The following is a 17394-nucleotide window of genomic DNA, read 5'->3' as shown; positions in this document are numbered from 1 at the left end:
TTACCTGTATTTCTTATTTCCCAGTTGTATGCAAAAACAATTTTCAACATCCGCTCCTAAAACTTTGAGTTCCAACTTCTCTCCCTTACACCCTCCCCACCCATCCCCACTGAGAAGGCAATCAATTCAATGGAGGCTATATATGTGTAGTTTTGCAAAAAACTCCCATAATAGTCATGTTGTATAAGACTAACTGCATTTCCCTCCATCCTGTCCTGCCCCCATTTATTCAATTCTCTCTTTTAACCTTGGCCCTCCCCGTAAGTGTTTACTTCTAATTACTCCCTCCTCCCATTTGCCCTCCCTTCTGTCATCCCTCCCATCCCACTTGTCCCCTTCTCCCCTACTTTCCTGTAGTGTAAGACAGATTTTCATACCAAATTGAGTATGTTATTCCCTCCTTAAGCCAAATGTGATGAGAATAACCTTCACTTTTTCCCTTTCATCTCCCCCCTTTTCTACTCCATTGAAAAAAGCTTTTTCTTGACTCTTTTATAAGAGGAATTTTCCCCATTTCATTTCTTCCTTTCTCCTCCCATTATATTCCTCTCTCACTTCTTAATTTTATTTTTTTAGATATCATTCCTTCTTATTCAAGTCACCCTGTGCTCTGTGTGTGTGTGTGTGTGTGTGTGTGTGTGTGTGTGTGTGTGTGTAATCCCTCTGACTACCCAAATACTGAGAAAAGTCTCAAGATTTACAAATATTATCTTTCCATGTAGGAATGTAAACAGTTCAACTTCGGAAAGTCCCTTATGATTTCTCTTTTCCTTTTTCATGTTTCTCTTAATTCTTGTGTTTGAAAGTCAAATTTTCTTTTCAGCTCTGGTCTTTTCATCAAGAAGCCTGAAAGTCCTCTATTTCTTTGGATAACCATTTTTTCCCTGAAGGGTTATACTCATTTTTGCTGGGTAGGTGATTCTTGGTTTTAAACTTAGCTGCTTTGACCTCTGGTGTATTATATTCCAAACCCTGTGATCCTTTAATGTAGAAGCTGCTAGATATTGTGTTATCATGATTGCATTTCCACAATACTCGAGTTGTTTCTTTTTAGCTGCTTGCAATGTTTTCTCCTTGACGTAGGAACTCTGGAATTTGGCTACAACATTCCTAGGAGTTTCTCTGTTCAGATCTCTTTCAGGAGGTGTTTGGTGGATTCTTTCAATATTTATTTTGCCCCCTGGTTCTAGAATATCAGGACAGTTTTCCTTGATAATTCCATGAAAGATAATGTCTAGGCTCTTTTCTTGATCATGGCTTTCAGGTAGTTTCATAATTTTTAAATTGTCTGTCCTAGATCTATTTTCCAGGTCAGTTGCTTTTCCAATGAAATGTTTCACATTATCTTCTATTTTTTCATACTTTTGGTTTTGTTTTGTAATTTCTTGGTTACTCATAAACTCATTAGCTTCTATCAACTCCATTCTAATTTTTAAAGACCTATTTTCATCAGTGATCTTTTGGACCTCCTTTTCCATTTGGCTAAATCTGATTTTTAAAGCATTCTCCTCATTCATTATTTGGACTTCTTTTGTCAATGGAGTTGTTATTTTCTTCAGCATTTTTTTGGGTCTCATTTAGCAAGCTGTTGACTTACTTTTCATGATTTTCTTCCATTGCTGTAATTTCTCGTCTCAATTTTTCCTCCACTTCTCTTATTTGATTTTCAAAATCCTTTTTGAGCTCTTCCATGACCTGAGACCATTGAATGTTTATTTTGGAGATTTTGGGTGCAGAAGCCTTGACTTCCTCTGATGTTATGCTTTGTTTTTCATCATCTGAAAGGGTGGAAGAAAATGCCTGTTCACCAAGAAAGTAACTTTCTATAGGGGAAGCTAGGTGGTGCAGTGGATAGAGAACCAGTGCAGGAATCAGGAGGACCTGAGTTCAAATCTCACCTCAGACACTTGACACTCACTAACTGTGTAACCTTGAGCAAGTCACTTAATCCCAATTGCCTCATCCTGGGTCATATCCAGCCATCCTGATGAATATCTGGTCCCTGGATTCAGATGGCTCTGGAAGAGAAGTGAGGTTGGTGACCTGCACAGCCCTCCCTCACTCAAAACAAAGTCAAGTGCAAGTCATGTCATCATTTCTCTGATGGCATGGTCTTCTTCAGCAACGAAGGATGAAACACACAGCCTTCTATAGTCTTTTTTTCCCGTTTTTTGGACATTTGCCCAGCCAGTTACTCTATCTTTGTGTTCTTTGTCAAGAGTAGGGTATACTCTAGGGACCTGTAACTTTTCACTTCCTCTAAATTGTCACAAGCAAGGAAGAAAAGTTTGCCTGTGCACTGGTTTGTGAGCCCCTGAAAAACTTTTCTGCTCCGAATCTGGGAGTAGAATTCTCTCTCCACAACTGTCACCAACTCTACCTCCAGCACTCCTCCTCACCCCAGGGTGGGGCTCAGGGCTGAGATTCAGATGAGCTGCTCAGTCCCCCCAGGGGTTTTCGGTAGAGGGCCCCAAAAATGGAAGCTGTTGCTGCAGAGGCTGCTACTGGTGGGGCCAGATCATTTTCCCTTTTCACTCCAATGAAAAGGCTTTCTCACTGACCTTTGAAGCTGTCTGTAGCATTTGGAGGTTGAGCAATGTGGGAACTGCTGCTGCCATTGGCTCCCTGAATCCTGTTCCAGGTCCTGTCCTTGCTGCACCCTGTGGCCCACGCTGGGCTGCACTCTGCTCCACACCCGGTGTGATAGACCTTTCCTGTCGACCTTCCAGGCTGTCTTGGGCTGGAAATCTCTTTCACTCTCCCGTTTTATGGCTTCTGCTGCTCTAGAATTTGTTTAGAGTCATTTTTTACAGGTATATTATGGGCTATGTGGGGGAGTTTCAACAGGTCCATCTTTCTACTCTGCCATCTTGGTTCCACTCCCTTACTATCTCCATTCTGCTTCCTTACTGGTCATGTGATCAAGCATTAATTTTTAGCTATATTAATTTAACTTCAAATAAACATCTTTGCCTTTTTTGAACATAAAAATAAATCCTTTTAAATCTATGGAAATGATAATAAAATACCAAATTGTTCCTTTAATGTGTAATTCAGGCCCCTCTCCTTTTTTTGTTTGTTTCACAAATAGCCATCCTATTTATCATTTTAGTGGGTCCTTACTTAATTGCTTTCATTTCACACCAGATTTTTAAAAACATGATGATAAACTTCCATCTCAATGCCATTGAGTTTGAATACTGTTTTGTCTGGCTAGCTGATAAAGTGAACATTTTGATTCATGCTCATGCACTGTGGATTTGATGGGGAACTCACTCAGATAGCACTTTGAACCTGACAAATATTTGTTGTTGGTTTATGTGTGGGGATTATCCCCAGTATTACATAGTAAGATGAAATGTAATAGAAATGCAAGTACATTTTTTCTCACGTGTTCAAAAATCAGAAGGAGAAAATGGCTAGACAGCAGTTCATGCAAATAGAACTGGATATTTTCATGGCTTAAGCCCTCAAAATAAGTCACTTCAATGATGTAGTAACCAGAAAAGAGAATTTGCTCATAGACAGCAATATAAGAAGGGTAGTACCAAGGACTAGGTAGGTGTGATAAGGCAATCATGATATGTATAGGTCAAACTGCGTAAGGGACACTGTGCTAAATCCTTTAAAGACTGGGGGAATATCAGAAAGAAGGCAACCAGAATAATAAGTGTCTTCCTGACCACATTAGTATCACTTGAAGAGAATTCAGATATAAAGATTGGAGAAAAGGTGAAGTGGAAACATGATGGTAGTGCTCACATATCTGAAGGGAGTGTCAAGGATTACAGTTCTCTTTATTCTTTGAAGATATCTTTCTTTGCATATGAGTTTTGTTAGGGGCTCTATGAGGCCTACTTAAGCTCTATGGTGATGTTGATGTCATGGGATTCTTCTCTTATTTGATTTTTCTAAAATAGAAACCTGTTTGGATCTCCTTTGTTTCAAGAACGTTGTGGCGGCAAGTAAAGAGATGATAGAAAGAAAATATTCTACTTATGACTCCATGGTCACAGATGAGACCAGTATGACAAGGGGGATATTACTTGACTTAGAAATTACAGGTAGGCCTGCACTGTCTGGGGATCAACAGAAAGGGACCCATGCTTGGGTAACATAGTGACAGGAAGATAGAGATAGACAGCAACCAAGGAGACTTTTTGTCAAAATAACTGAGAAAAGAGTAAAAACCAAGTCGAGGGCATAAAAGCTGACAAATATACTCATGAGCAAAAGGATGGTTTGGGTGGCTCTAACCTCAGGGTACCTTCTGGGTGAGAGTTTTGTGCTTCGAATTTTCTGGACATGCTGGTGGTGTTTGTGTAAGAGGAGGACCATGTAGGCTCTGGCCAAGACCATGAGCCCCAAACAAAGCATATTTCTGAAAGTGGTCATTATCAAATAAACACCCATGATATATTTGAAAGTACAAAATTCAATATGAAATGCATTTGTAAAGTTACTGCTGTTTCTTGGGCCTCTTGTATTTACCAGAATGGGAATTTCTATCATCAGATTGAGGACCCAGCAAAAGTTATTGGAGGGTGTGATGTGTTGTGTGAGTTTGACTCTCAGTTTTGCCCACCTGCAATTGCTGGAGCTGATGATGATAGCTTGGAATGTACACAGGAGGCAAGTCAAGGAAGCTGAAAGCCCTTGACTCAGTTTAAAAAAGTAAAATACAACTTTACAACCAACAACTTCCAGAAAATTGTTCCACCCTACACCCTACAATGTTTGTGAGATGTCCTTGCTAATAAGCATAATGGAGTTCACTAAGGCCAGCTGGGTGAAAATAAGGGTTAGAGAACTTATTTTGTGACCAACAACGACATTTAACAAATAAAAGGTAAAGAGGAAAAAGTTTGCTATAGTCCCTACCGTGGTCACAGAGAGAAACACAATCCCAAGCTAGATGATTTCTGAAAGTATTCTATTCATCTTAAAAAGAAAACCTCAGGCCAAAACAAAAAACAAAAAACAAACCCAAAACAGAGATAACACAGGAAAGCTATTGGCTATCATACTTTGGCATTCCAGTCCATAGGAGAGGCTCAAAATACTTCTTTTGTCTCATTCCTCTACATATGTTGATGAATGTTACTATTTTAGGAAGGTTACACAGCCTTTTTCTTGCTCAAATTCTTATTCTTCAATTCTTCTAACTCAGTGAGCAGGTGATAGAGCTAAGTTCGTTTATGAAGATTGGGGATTTTTGTAGATTTAGAAATTTTCTATTCCCAGCTCTTTACTGTAGCTCTCTCTCTAATTAAGGTAAAAATTGACATTCTGAATTCCTACCACACATTTTCCTTTGCTGAGTTCTGCAGAACTTGTTCCTGAAGGACCAAATCATTTCAAAACATAGACCAATGATCTTTCTGTAGTGCTATTATGTGAGATGAATAAAAAGAAAAGGGAAAAGAGCTATGAGTCAGTCTCATAGTAAAGGATACATAGATTATCCACACTACCATGTGTTCTCATCACCCCCAGGACTGAAAGACATTTAATTTTTTATAATATTTTTTTCTTTGTTTCTTGACTACTATCATACATATCTTTCTGTGTATATATACACACGTATGAATACATACATATACATTTACTTATCAAAAATAAGAGGTTTTCCCAATGGTTTTAAGAAATGTCTCCCATTTTTATGTTAAGACCATAAAGGAATTTTTCATACATATAGCCAAACGAACTGTATTTTTAAATAATGACATGTTGAGTAATTTTAACTTCATGGTTACACAAAAATTTTCTAAGGTGTTATTGTTAGAGAAATAGTTCTATACTTAATGGACTCAATAAAGTCCACTGTATAACTTTCCCTTTTTGTATTAGGTTTAACACTTTTTCTTTGGTAATTTGATTTATTAATTATTTTAGTTATTTTTTTATGTTATATAAAAAATTTCCCAGCCATTTTGGTATAAATATGTTTTAGCAAGTTTTAAAATCCTAAATATTTCTAGAGACCTTTGTTAGGTTAATTACTTATTCTAATAGATTTTTTAAATCTGATGTATTTTTTCAAGAGAATTTAGAATACGTGGAATTTCTACATTCATTTTCATACGATTTTGATTTCCAATTTCTTCTTCCCACCTGTCTCCCACCTCCCCTTCCCAAGATGGCAAGCAACCTGATAATGGTTATACATGTTCAATCATGTAAACATTATTTCCACATTTGTCATGTTTTGAAAGAAGGAACAGAACAAAAGGACAAAGACCCTTTCAAAAAAAAGAAGAAAAACCTCATGAAAATAGTATGCTTTGATCTGCATTCAGATTCCATAGTTCTTTCTCCATATGTGGATAGTACTTTACATCATGAGTCTTTTGGAATTGTCTTGGATCATTGTATTGCTGAGAAGAGCTGAGCCAGTCATAGTTGATCATCACACAAAGTTGCTGTCGCTGTGTACAAGGTTCTCCCGGTTCTGCTCACTTCCCTCAGTATTAGTTCATCTAAGTTTTTTCCAGGTTTTTCTGAAATATGCCTGTTCATCATTTCCTATAGAACTATAATAGTATTCCATTACATCCATATAGCAACTTCAGCCACTCCCTAATGAATAAGCTTTCCCTCAATTTTCAATTCTTTGCCACCATAAAAAGAGATGCTATAAATATTTTTTGTACGTGTTGGTCCTTTCCCCTTTTTATGACGTCTTTGTGATACAGACCTAACAGTGGTATTGCAGGATGAAAGGGTGTGCTCAGTTTGATTGGCCTTTGGGCATGGTTCCAAATTGCTTTCGAGAATGGTTGAATCAAATGCACAAGTCCACCAAAAGTGATCATTTTCTTTTTCCATTATATTAGCCAATCTGATAGGCTTGAAGTTGTCATCAGAGGTCTATTCTTTCGTTTTAATTTAATTTCTCTAATCAATTGGGTTTTAGAACAGTTTTTCATATGACCATATATAGTTTTAATTGCTTCATCTGAAAACTGCCTGTTTTTATCCTGTGACCATTTATCAATAGAGGAACAATTATATCCTTACAAATCTGACGCAGTTCTCTATATATTTGAAAAATGAGACCTTTATCAGAAACACTTGCTGTAAGAATTGTTTTCCATATTTCTGCTTTTCTTCTAATCTTGGTTGTATTGATTTTGTTTGTGCCAACCCTTTTTAATTTAACATAATCAAAATTATCTACTTTGCATTTCATGATGTTCTCCATTTGTTGTTTGGTCACAAATTCTCTCCTTCCCCAGAGATCTGATAGGTTAACTATTTCTTGCTCTTCAAATTTGCATTTGTTAATATACTTTGTGTCTAAATTATGTAACCATTTTGACCTTATCTTGGCATACCCTTTGAAATGGTGGTCTGTGCTTAGTTTCTGTCATGGAATTTTCCAGTTTTCCCATCAGTTTTTGTCAAATACTTTCTTATGCCAAAAGCTAGAATTTAGATCTGACTTTATTTGTGTGAAAAGTTTTTACAATAGTGTTTATACAATTTCTGGGGTTTTCTTTGCAGGTAGACTCCCAAATATTTTGTATTGTCTAGAGTTATTAAATGGAATTTGTCTTTATTTCTTCTTGAGGAGCTTTGTTGGTTGTATATGGAGCAGTTGATGATTTGTGTGGGTTTGTTTTAAATCCTGCAACTTGCAAAAAAAAAAAAAAGTTAATTGTTTCAAGTAGTTTTTTTTTTAGTTGACTCCAGGATTCTCTAAGTATACCATCACATATCCACAAAGAGTGGTAGTTTTGTTTTCTGATTGCCTAATTTGAATTTCTTCAATTTCTTTTTCTTCTCTTAATGTTAAAGCTAACATTTCAAGTACAATACTGAATAATAGTGGTGATGATGGGCATCCTTGTTTCACCCCTGATATTATTGGGAAGTCTTCTAGCTTATTCCCATTACAGATAATGCTTGATGATGGTTTTGGATAGATACTACTTATCATTTTAAGGAAAACTCTATTTATTCCTATACTCTTTAAAGTTTTTAATAGGAATGGTTATAGTATGTTCTCAAAAAAATTTTTTCTGCTTCTATTGATATAATCATATGATTTCTATTTGGTATTTTTGCTGATGTGATTAATTGTGCTAATAGTTATCCTAATTTGGAACGAGTCCTGCATTCTGATACAAACTGCACCTGGCAGTAGTTCAGGATCCTCATGAAAGATTGCTGTAATCTCTTTGCTAATAGTTTATTTAAAATTTTTGTAACAATTTTCATTAGGGAAATTGGTCTATAATTTTCTTTCTCTGTTTTGGCTCTTTCTAATTTAGGTATCAGCACCATGTTTGTGTCATAAAAGGAGTCTGATAGAACTTCTTTGCCTATTTTACCCAATATGCTATATAGTATTGGAAGTAACTGTTCTTTGAATGTTTGGCAGAATTCATTTTTAAATACTTCTGGACCTGGAGATTTTTTCTTAGTGAGTTCATTGATGACTTCTTTAAGTTACTTTTGTTAAAATGGGGCTATTTAAATATTTTACTCTTCTATTAATCTGGACAATTAATATTTTTGTAAATATTCATGCATTTCATTAGATCGTCAGATTTATTGGCATACATTTGGGAAAAGTAGCTCCTAATTTTTGCTTTAATTTCTTCTTCATTGAAGTTGAATTCGCCCTTTTCATTTTTGATTCTAGTAATTTGGTTTTCTACTTTCTTTTTATTAAATCCAACTGACCAAAGGTTTGTCCATTTTTTGTTTCTATAAAAGTAGCTCTTAATTTTATTTCTTAGTGGAATCATTTTCTTACTTTCAATTTGATTAATCTCTCCTTTGATTTTTCAAAATTTCTAATTTTGTATTTAATTGGGGATTATTAATTTATTCTTTTTCTAGCTTTTTAAATTGTATTCACAGTTCATTGATTTGCTCTTTCTCTACTTTATTCAGGTAAGCATTTATAGATACAAAATTTCCCTTAAGTACTGCTTTGTCTGGATCCCTTAAATTTTTGTATCTTGTCTTATTATCATCATTCTTTTTGATGAAATTATAGATTGTTTCTGTGATTTGTTGTTTGACTCATTCATCCTTCAGGATTAGATTATTTAGCTGTCAATTAATTTTTAATGTATCATTCCATGGCCCTTTATTACATGTGATTTTATTGTATCATGTTCTGAAAACGTTGCATTTCATATTTCTCCCTTTCTGTATTTGATTGTGAGGATTTTATGTCTTAATACACGGTCAGTTTTTCTGTAGGTACAATGTAACACTGGCATCCTCATTCAGTTTTCTCTAGAGGTCTATCCTATTTAATTTTTCTAAAATTCTATTTACCTCCTTAATTCCTTTCTTATTTATTTAGTAGTTAGAATTATCTAGTTATCAGAGGGGTAAGAGGAGGTCCCCTACTAGTGTAGTTTTGCTATCTATTTCTTCCTGTAACTCGTCTAACTTCTTCAAAAATTTGGAAGATATACTATGTGATGCATGTTTATTATTGATGTTATTTCATTGTCTATGGTACCATATAGCAAGATGCACCTGCCTTCCTCATATCTTTTAATTAGATCATTGTTTTGATTTTGCTTTGTGTGAGATCAGAATTGCTATGCCTGTTCTTTTTTTTACTTTATTTTTGCTTTATTACATGATTATATTATATTAATTACATATTATCTTATGACAGAATATACCACAGTATATTCTGCTCCAGCCTTTTACCTTTATTCTATATGTTTCTCCCTGCTTCAGATGTGTTTCTTACAAACAGCATATTGCAGGATTCTACTTTTTAATCCACTCTGATATTCACTTTTGTTTTATGGGAAAGTTTATCCCATTCACATTCACAATTATAATTACTAACCATGTATTTTCCTCCTTGTTATTCTCCACCTTTTTAAATACTTTTCTCTCTCCTTTCACTCATCTCTCCTCACCAGTGTTTTGCTTCTGATCATTGTCTACCCAAATCTGCCCTCCCTTCTTACAACCTTCTTCTTTTCTCTTTCCCTTTCTGCTCCTAATTCTGCTCTCCCTTCTGCCCACTCTTCTAACAGACCCTCTCCTTTTCCTTCCCCTTTTCCTCCTACTTTTCTATAGGGTAAGATAGATCACAAGGTATAGGGTGTGTTGAATGAAGATGGGCTAAAACTTGAGTGTAGCTAAGGGATCTCCAACCCATTGCTGAGTTGGGGGATGGGGTGTCTATCCTAAGCATGTGAAGATTTCCCTTGTGAAATGAATGGATGAGAACAATTTATTCCAGTGACCATGAAGGCAGCTGAAGCAGACTCTGGGGAGCACTTAGAGCTTGGTTAGACACTGAGAACACCATGGTCATCCATTGTATATTGAGCCATCACCAGTAGTCTTGACTCTGTCCTACCACTGCACTGTGATGAACCTGGACGACAGAATGCAGCCGATGACTGCGTGTAAATCTACCTCATTTAAATCCAATGAATGCACAAAACAAAAGACATCGACTATACATTTTTATCATCTTTACTTATCTCAGAGTCCTGTGTTGTCAGGGAAATGGAGAAGCAGAAAGTGCAGATGCACTGGGAGCTGTAGTCAAAACCCTGCATACAAGCAGCCCAGGTCATAGGGTCATTCTACCACTGGAAGCAGCAGTGGGATTTGGTAGCCCTCTGGGTGTCTGAGCAGCCTTTTAAGGACACACTGCTCACTTCCTGGTGCAAGATATTAGAAATCAAGGGCATGCCAACCAATTGGAGAACGGCTGAACAAGTTATGATTGTGATAATATATGATTGTGACAGAATACTATTGTGCCAGGGAATGACGAAGGGGATGGTTTTAGAAAGATCTAGGATGATCTATTTGAACTGATGCAAAATGAACTGATAGAACAGGGGGTTCCTTTTACACAGCAGCAGCATTATTGTAATAATGATCAACAGTAAAAGACTTAGATACTCTGATCAACACAGTGATCTATGACAATTCTAAAGGATTTATGATGAAAAAATATTATCCATCTCCAGGAAAATAACTGATGAACCATGAATACAAATTGAAGTATGATATTCCCTTTGCTTTTTTTGTTTTTTTTTATTAACATAGTTAATGTGGAAATATGTTTTGAATGATTTCACACATGCAATTGCTTGTTTTATCAGGGTTTGGGAGAAAGAGAAAATTTGGAATTAAAATTTTTAAAAAAGTTTAAAACAAATAATAAGTTTCTAAAAGAAAAGAGAGATAAGAACATAGATGAATGAAAAAATTAAGGTATGCCTTGAGTAGTAATTATGAGCATATAAGTGGTATTCATTTAGTAATAACAAGCCTCTAAAAGTTTACGCATTGTAGTGAAATGTTCAAAGGAGCTTATTAATAATTGCTAATATAGTAACTATAATAATTATAATATGTGTCATTCTTATAACACTTTAACGTTATAACACTTTAAGGTTTGCCCATCGCTGTACATCCTTTAACTCATTTGATTTTAACAAAAACCTTGGTGTAGGGGATATTATTATCTCCACTTTAGAGGTAAGAAAAATGCCATTCAAAGGAATTAAGTGATTTGCTCAATGCCTCGCAGCTCGCTCCTGTCTAAGGCATAATTCCAGCTCAGGTATTTCTGGCTCCCATTCCTGTGGTCTGTTTACTTAGGTTTTCATGTGAAGGATCTATTTTAGATTATATAGAGAGTTCCTGGAGATCCTGGAGTATAGACCCTAGATTGTATGAAAAGTAAAATGGAAAATGAAATGCTACTTTATCTAATTCAGGTGCATATTATCACTATGTCCACTTTGCCACCTAAGTGTTCAATGACTCTGCTATCATGAGTCCTCAAACATGCTGGGAGCCTCATGAAAAGACATTCTGCCTCATATGGTCTCACAGAATCTTGTAGAATATTGCATGCACAATAAACTTGGTAAATCCTGTTGATAATAGAGAATGCCATAGCCAGATGTTCGATGCTCAGAATTTTTTCTGGGACCTCCCAAAACAACAGGTATCATAAAGTAATAAGTTTTGCAATGTAAGTTTCCCAGGAAGATAAGAACTTGGAAGTTTATTGTCTGAGGCCTCAAAAGTTCTCTGGTAACTCTGTGGCAATGAGCACTGAAGTACAAAGGTTCTAAGTACTAAGAGAACAACATGGTTTACTGGGAAGAGAACTAAACTTGAAGTCAGGAGAGCTGGATTCAAATCCTGAGTAACTTAACCTGAGGACCATTTTTTCCCATCTATAATATAGGAATAATAAGTTTCTTCACAGGCAAATTTTAAGGAAACCACTTTGGAGCTAATAAAGTACTCCTTCCCATGTATTTTAAAGGTACACACACCTATGTGTATATATACACATGTGTATGTATATACATATAATATCTCTATATGATACATATTTATGCACACATCTTTATGTGTCTATACGTATGTTTGAGTCTGGTTGTAACTTCATTGTGTAGGCTCAGGGTTAGCAAACTATAGTGCATCGACCAAAAGGTTAACCATTCTCAGATCATGTGGTGTCCAACCACAGTCAGTGGCCTGGATTTGGTCTACTGATCAAACTGGCCTAGTAAAGGGAAATCTTGGTGAGAAAATAATGCACTTTACAATTCTTAAAGTTTTTTAATCTCCCTCTCTCTCTCCCTCCTTCCCTCCCTCCCTCCCTCTCTCTCCCTCTCCCCTCTCTCTTTCTCTCTCTTTCTGTCTCTCTCTATCTCATTTACCTCCTTCCCTCCTCTATTTCTCTCCATATATATTATAAGCACGTGTATGTATGTGTGTCTATATGTATTCACACACAAACACATAAATACATATGCATATACTTAGGCACAATGCAGTAATTTCATTAGTGTATAAAAATCTTCTTGAGGAGATTTCCTCAGCCTTGGTAATCACAAGTTATTAATTATCTTAGATCTCTTACGAATGACTTTTTTTTCTTTGCACCTAAGAACCCAGCACAGAGTTTAATATGCAGGAATTATTCAATGAAGTACTGTTTATTTATTGTATCAGTACTAAATATCCTTTCTTCACTGGCTAAGTAAACACCCTTGTGATAATTGTTCCATGCTCTATAAAAATCTCGTTTAGTTTCAATTTTAAACTTGCACCAGTTGAATAGCTTAAACTGGGCCAAGTCCATGACAATTTGAAATCATCACTAAGCAGGGATACACAAAATAACAGATCATCAAAGCCAGCATTGTTCTAGGTTTTGTTGCCACCTATGAGGATAGGTGAGGTGGCTTTTAGCCTTGACTATTCATTTAAAAATTCAACTTGCACTTGTCAGGGACTTTCTATGAAATGCATTTCAGTATTAGAGCATAAAACACTATATGGTACTGAAGAAATAAAGCTCAGAAGGTAGCAGAGAACAACTGCGTGACCAAAAATGTAGAGACAAAAGTAATGGGATGGACTATTGAAAAGAAACACTCATATGAGATGATGTTATGACCATATGAGGTAAATTGATGTCTATTGGATAGCATGTGTGTGATGTCCATGAGCAGGGTCAGGAAATAACATGATAATATGTCTTCCATGCAGGTTTTCTTGTATATATGACCTGTTCATATAAGTTCTTATAATATGTCCACTTGCACGTATATATTCACTCTAAATTCATCATATGTGTTTGTAACACATGTCTCAAAGCCCATTAATATGTGACTCTCTACTTTTTGGGGACATGAAGATCCTGTCCTGGGTGAGGGGCATGGTGAAAGGCTAGAGTTTCGGATCTCAAAGAGTCCCCACTTTGGGGACTTTCTTCAAGTAGGAGTGTCTCATTGGAACTGTCAAAATATGAGTCTTCATTCACAGCATTGAGTTGGCTTTCAACTTTGAGACAGAAGATGGGATAGGCCAGCCACACTTCATTTGGCCGATGGAAAAACTTTGGAAAGACATGAGAGATACAGGCAGTTCTCATCTTGTCCCTTTTTCCAATTTTCTATTCTAGGAACTTTAAGGAATTTCCTCTTGAATGAGATCCAGGAACTTCTCTCCTGGTTGATCTTATTTACTTTGCTCCCAAAGTGCTTTGCTGACTTACTTTGCTCCCTGGGTACTGTCACTGTATGTTATTCCTTCATTTCCCCTCTTCTTTTGCTTCACATGGTTGGGCAAAATCATTGTGTCATTTTTGTGGGATGGGGTGAGGACAGGGTAGGTGTTTAGGCAGAGATACCACCATCATGGGAGATTCTTACATCTAGGTCCTCATTAACAAACCTAAGGGATGGCTTGTGTTCATTGCAGCGGGTGTGTAGATTTGTTTGGGGGAGGTGGTACTGAGTGAGAACTCTGTTAAAGTTTCCTGGTGTTAATTTGTGAAGATTCTTTTTCTCTTTCTGTGAGAGATCAATAAAATAAAATTAAATTAAATTAAATTTAAAAAATGGTAAGTAGAACCAGAAGAACAGATTATATGATATAGAATAAGAAATAATTGAATTCAATAGCTCAAGGTGTAGTAAAACAAAAAACAGAAATTACCTAGAAAACAATTGTCTGTTTTCCAAGAAGATTTAGAAAAAAAAATTGGAAGTAATCTAGATTCTAACATAAAAATGAGGAGAGAAAAAATTCCTATCCCCTCCTTACCTATTAGTTAAGAAGTATTAAGTAAGCTAGAGATAAGGACAATTACCAAAGAATACAACATATGATTTTGATTACAGACGAAACATTTTCATGCTCATTATTCCATTTCAGTAATGATCTTCATAGAAAGAAAATGAGTGATTGTGCACATCTCCAGGCACTGTTGAAACTTGGTGAATTTTTTTCACCTTACTTTTTTCCCCCTTCTGTATTGCTTTCTAGGAAATTGACGTTGCTGATCTTAGGTATTCCACTTTGTAAAAGTTTTGTTCATTTTTTTTGTACTTTAATGATAAGTTTTGTCTCCTGAGAAAGATGAATTTTATTTTATGCCGTGTGAATATTTTGCTATAGAAAATGGTCAAAAAAAGAGGAGGATATAGTATTTAATTAGCATTTATGAGGACTGTACATGGGGTAAAAACTCCATACTCTGATGAACTGTGAGAAAAAAATTTTCTTATCTACAGTTTTATTAGACAATTCAACTGGTAATTTGCATTAAGAATCTTTATTTTAAAATGCTTTAAGAAGTAACAAAAGAAGGATTTTTATATTATTATTGTTATGAATTAGAGACCTCACGTCTCATATGAGAAAAATATGCGTATGCATGCACATACATAAACATACATAAACACAAACTAGAGTCAGGTCTCGGAGATATGTTAGCTAGATCTCTGGTGCCTCAAAGAGTGTTTGATAGAAATCAGTACAGAGTGGGGATGGTCATGTCTTCATGTCTTCCAAGCATGGGTGACAGCTTAAGCAAAGACACAGTGATGGGAGACAGTAGGATGGTGATGGAAGAATAAAAGGAGCCTGGCAGAGAGGGAAGAGAACTGAATTTAGATTTAAAAGCCATGATTCTGCTTTTTAAATTTCTACTTAACCTTGTTTCCTTATCTGTATAATGAAGGGACTGTACTGGGTGACTTCAGAGATCTCTTCCAGATTCAGGTTGATGATCTTGCTATGGAGTGCAGTCACTTTGGGTATGATGTGAAGAATATAAAATGCAGTAGAAAGAGATAAGCATGCAGAACCAAGATAAAGAGTAGAGATAGGAACCCAGCCAAACTGACTGATTTGTCCTCTACACAACTTTAAAATAACACCTCAAGTCAAATTTTGGAGCAGCAGAATGAACGAAAGGTATGGATGAGACCATTTTTTTTCAGCCAAAGGCTGTACCAGTGCAGACCTCTGTCATAGCAAAGTCAAGCAGGAAGCCCAGGGCAGTCTGAAGCAGCAGCAGCACTCCAGAATCTCAAACATATAAGTCCAGGATGGGAATCCAGTGGAACTGAGTGAGAGAGAACTGCAGAAACCCAGGTAACTGCAACAGCCACTCCTGAGACTATCAGTCTGCAGATTAAATGTCTGGAAGTCACCTACTTGAACTTCTGGGAGCCAAGATGGTGGAGTGATCCGTAAATGCTATACCCCTCCTTTTGCTAACCTTGAAAATCCCAGAGAATCTCCCCAGGAAAAAATCCTGAAACAGTGGGATCAGTCAAAGGGGTAAACAGTCTCTTAGCCCATGAGGCCAGGAAAATTGCAAAGTGGGGTCCCTCTTGCTGTGGCTGAAGGGAATCAATGCAGGACTGGAGCTGTCTCAGTGAACCAGGAGGAGATCCCTAGTCCCAGGGTGGTGGAGCCCATAATCGTCAACATCAGGACCCCAGGCGTGCCTCAGGGCTGCCAGGGAAATTGGGAAGATATTAGTCCAAACGGGGTTTGCCTGTGCTCAGGAGAGAAAACCTTCTGAGGTCAGACCACCCCTCCCCCACACAGCTCCAGGGTAACTCTGAGGAAACTGAGAAAGATTTCACCTGGCTTCTGCTTTGTCACACCAGCCAGCTCAGCACCAGGTAAACAATAGCATTCTAGCTTCTAGCTGAAAGACTGGATCACAGAATGAAGCAGACCATATTCTCTTGTGTTATGTTTTGAGCTTTTTTGTTTTGTTTTATGGCTTCTACCTTTAATTTTAATTCTTCTTTGCAATATGACTGAGATGAAAATGTATTTAATAAAAATGTAGAACCTATATAAGATTGCATGCCATCTCAGGGAGGGAGTGGGGAAGGACAGAGGGAGGAGGAGGAGGAAGGGGAAAAAATTTAAGATATATGGAAGCGATTGTAGAAAACTGAAAACAAATAAAATATTTTTTAAAAAGAGGAAAAAGAAGAATGGGGAGAGGGATGGATATAAGGGATACCCTGGTGATGGAAGAAAATGAAAACATCAATAAAAACTTTTGAAAAGAAAAAAGATGGATATTTCAGTTAGGTCCACATTTTCTATATTTAAAACACTGGGTGCAATTATCCTATGTAATTGTCTGTAATACATTGTTCAGGATATTATTTGATTATATTAAGCAGAAAATTGTTAATTTCAGGGGGTTTTGCATTTAAATGCCATTGAGCTTTTGCTGTGCCACAAATTTTTGTTTCTTTAATATCTTTCAGGATATCTCTTTGAGCAACCACCTCTTTGAATGTAAGAAGATTTATTTTTTTTTCTTTTCAGTAACTATCCTCTCAGCATGGAAAGGGGAAATAAAGTATGAGGGTGATTCAGCCAAGCATCATATAAGTCTTCCTTCACATTTTGGGAGACTTATTGACCTGGATATATTCAATGATGAGAAAAACTATATTCAAATACTTAAGTTATACATTCCTCTCTGCATTTTTCAGTGTAAAAAACAAGAACTTACCATATATTTTTGGCCAGTCATCCTAGGCCAAACTTTATCTGCCAACTTGACTACAATTTTGGAAAGAAAGATAGGAT

The 17394-nt window shown here is 36.4% G+C and overlaps 1 pseudogene; it reads right to left on the bottom strand.

The window, feature by feature from the left end:
- Window positions 1-4051: 4051 nt before the first annotated feature.
- On the bottom strand, window positions 4052-4941 carry LOC140502237 (vomeronasal type-1 receptor 4-like; annotated as a pseudogene).
- Between the last annotated feature and the right edge of the window lie 12453 nt (window positions 4942-17394).

The sequence above is a fragment of the Notamacropus eugenii genome, chromosome 4 (genome assembly GCF_028372415.1).
Source record: "Notamacropus eugenii isolate mMacEug1 chromosome 4, mMacEug1.pri_v2, whole genome shotgun sequence".
NCBI classification, from domain to species: Eukaryota; Metazoa; Chordata; class Mammalia; order Diprotodontia; family Macropodidae; genus Notamacropus; species Notamacropus eugenii.
Note: the sequence above shows the minus strand (reverse complement) of the source record. Positions and strands in the feature narration are given on the sequence as shown.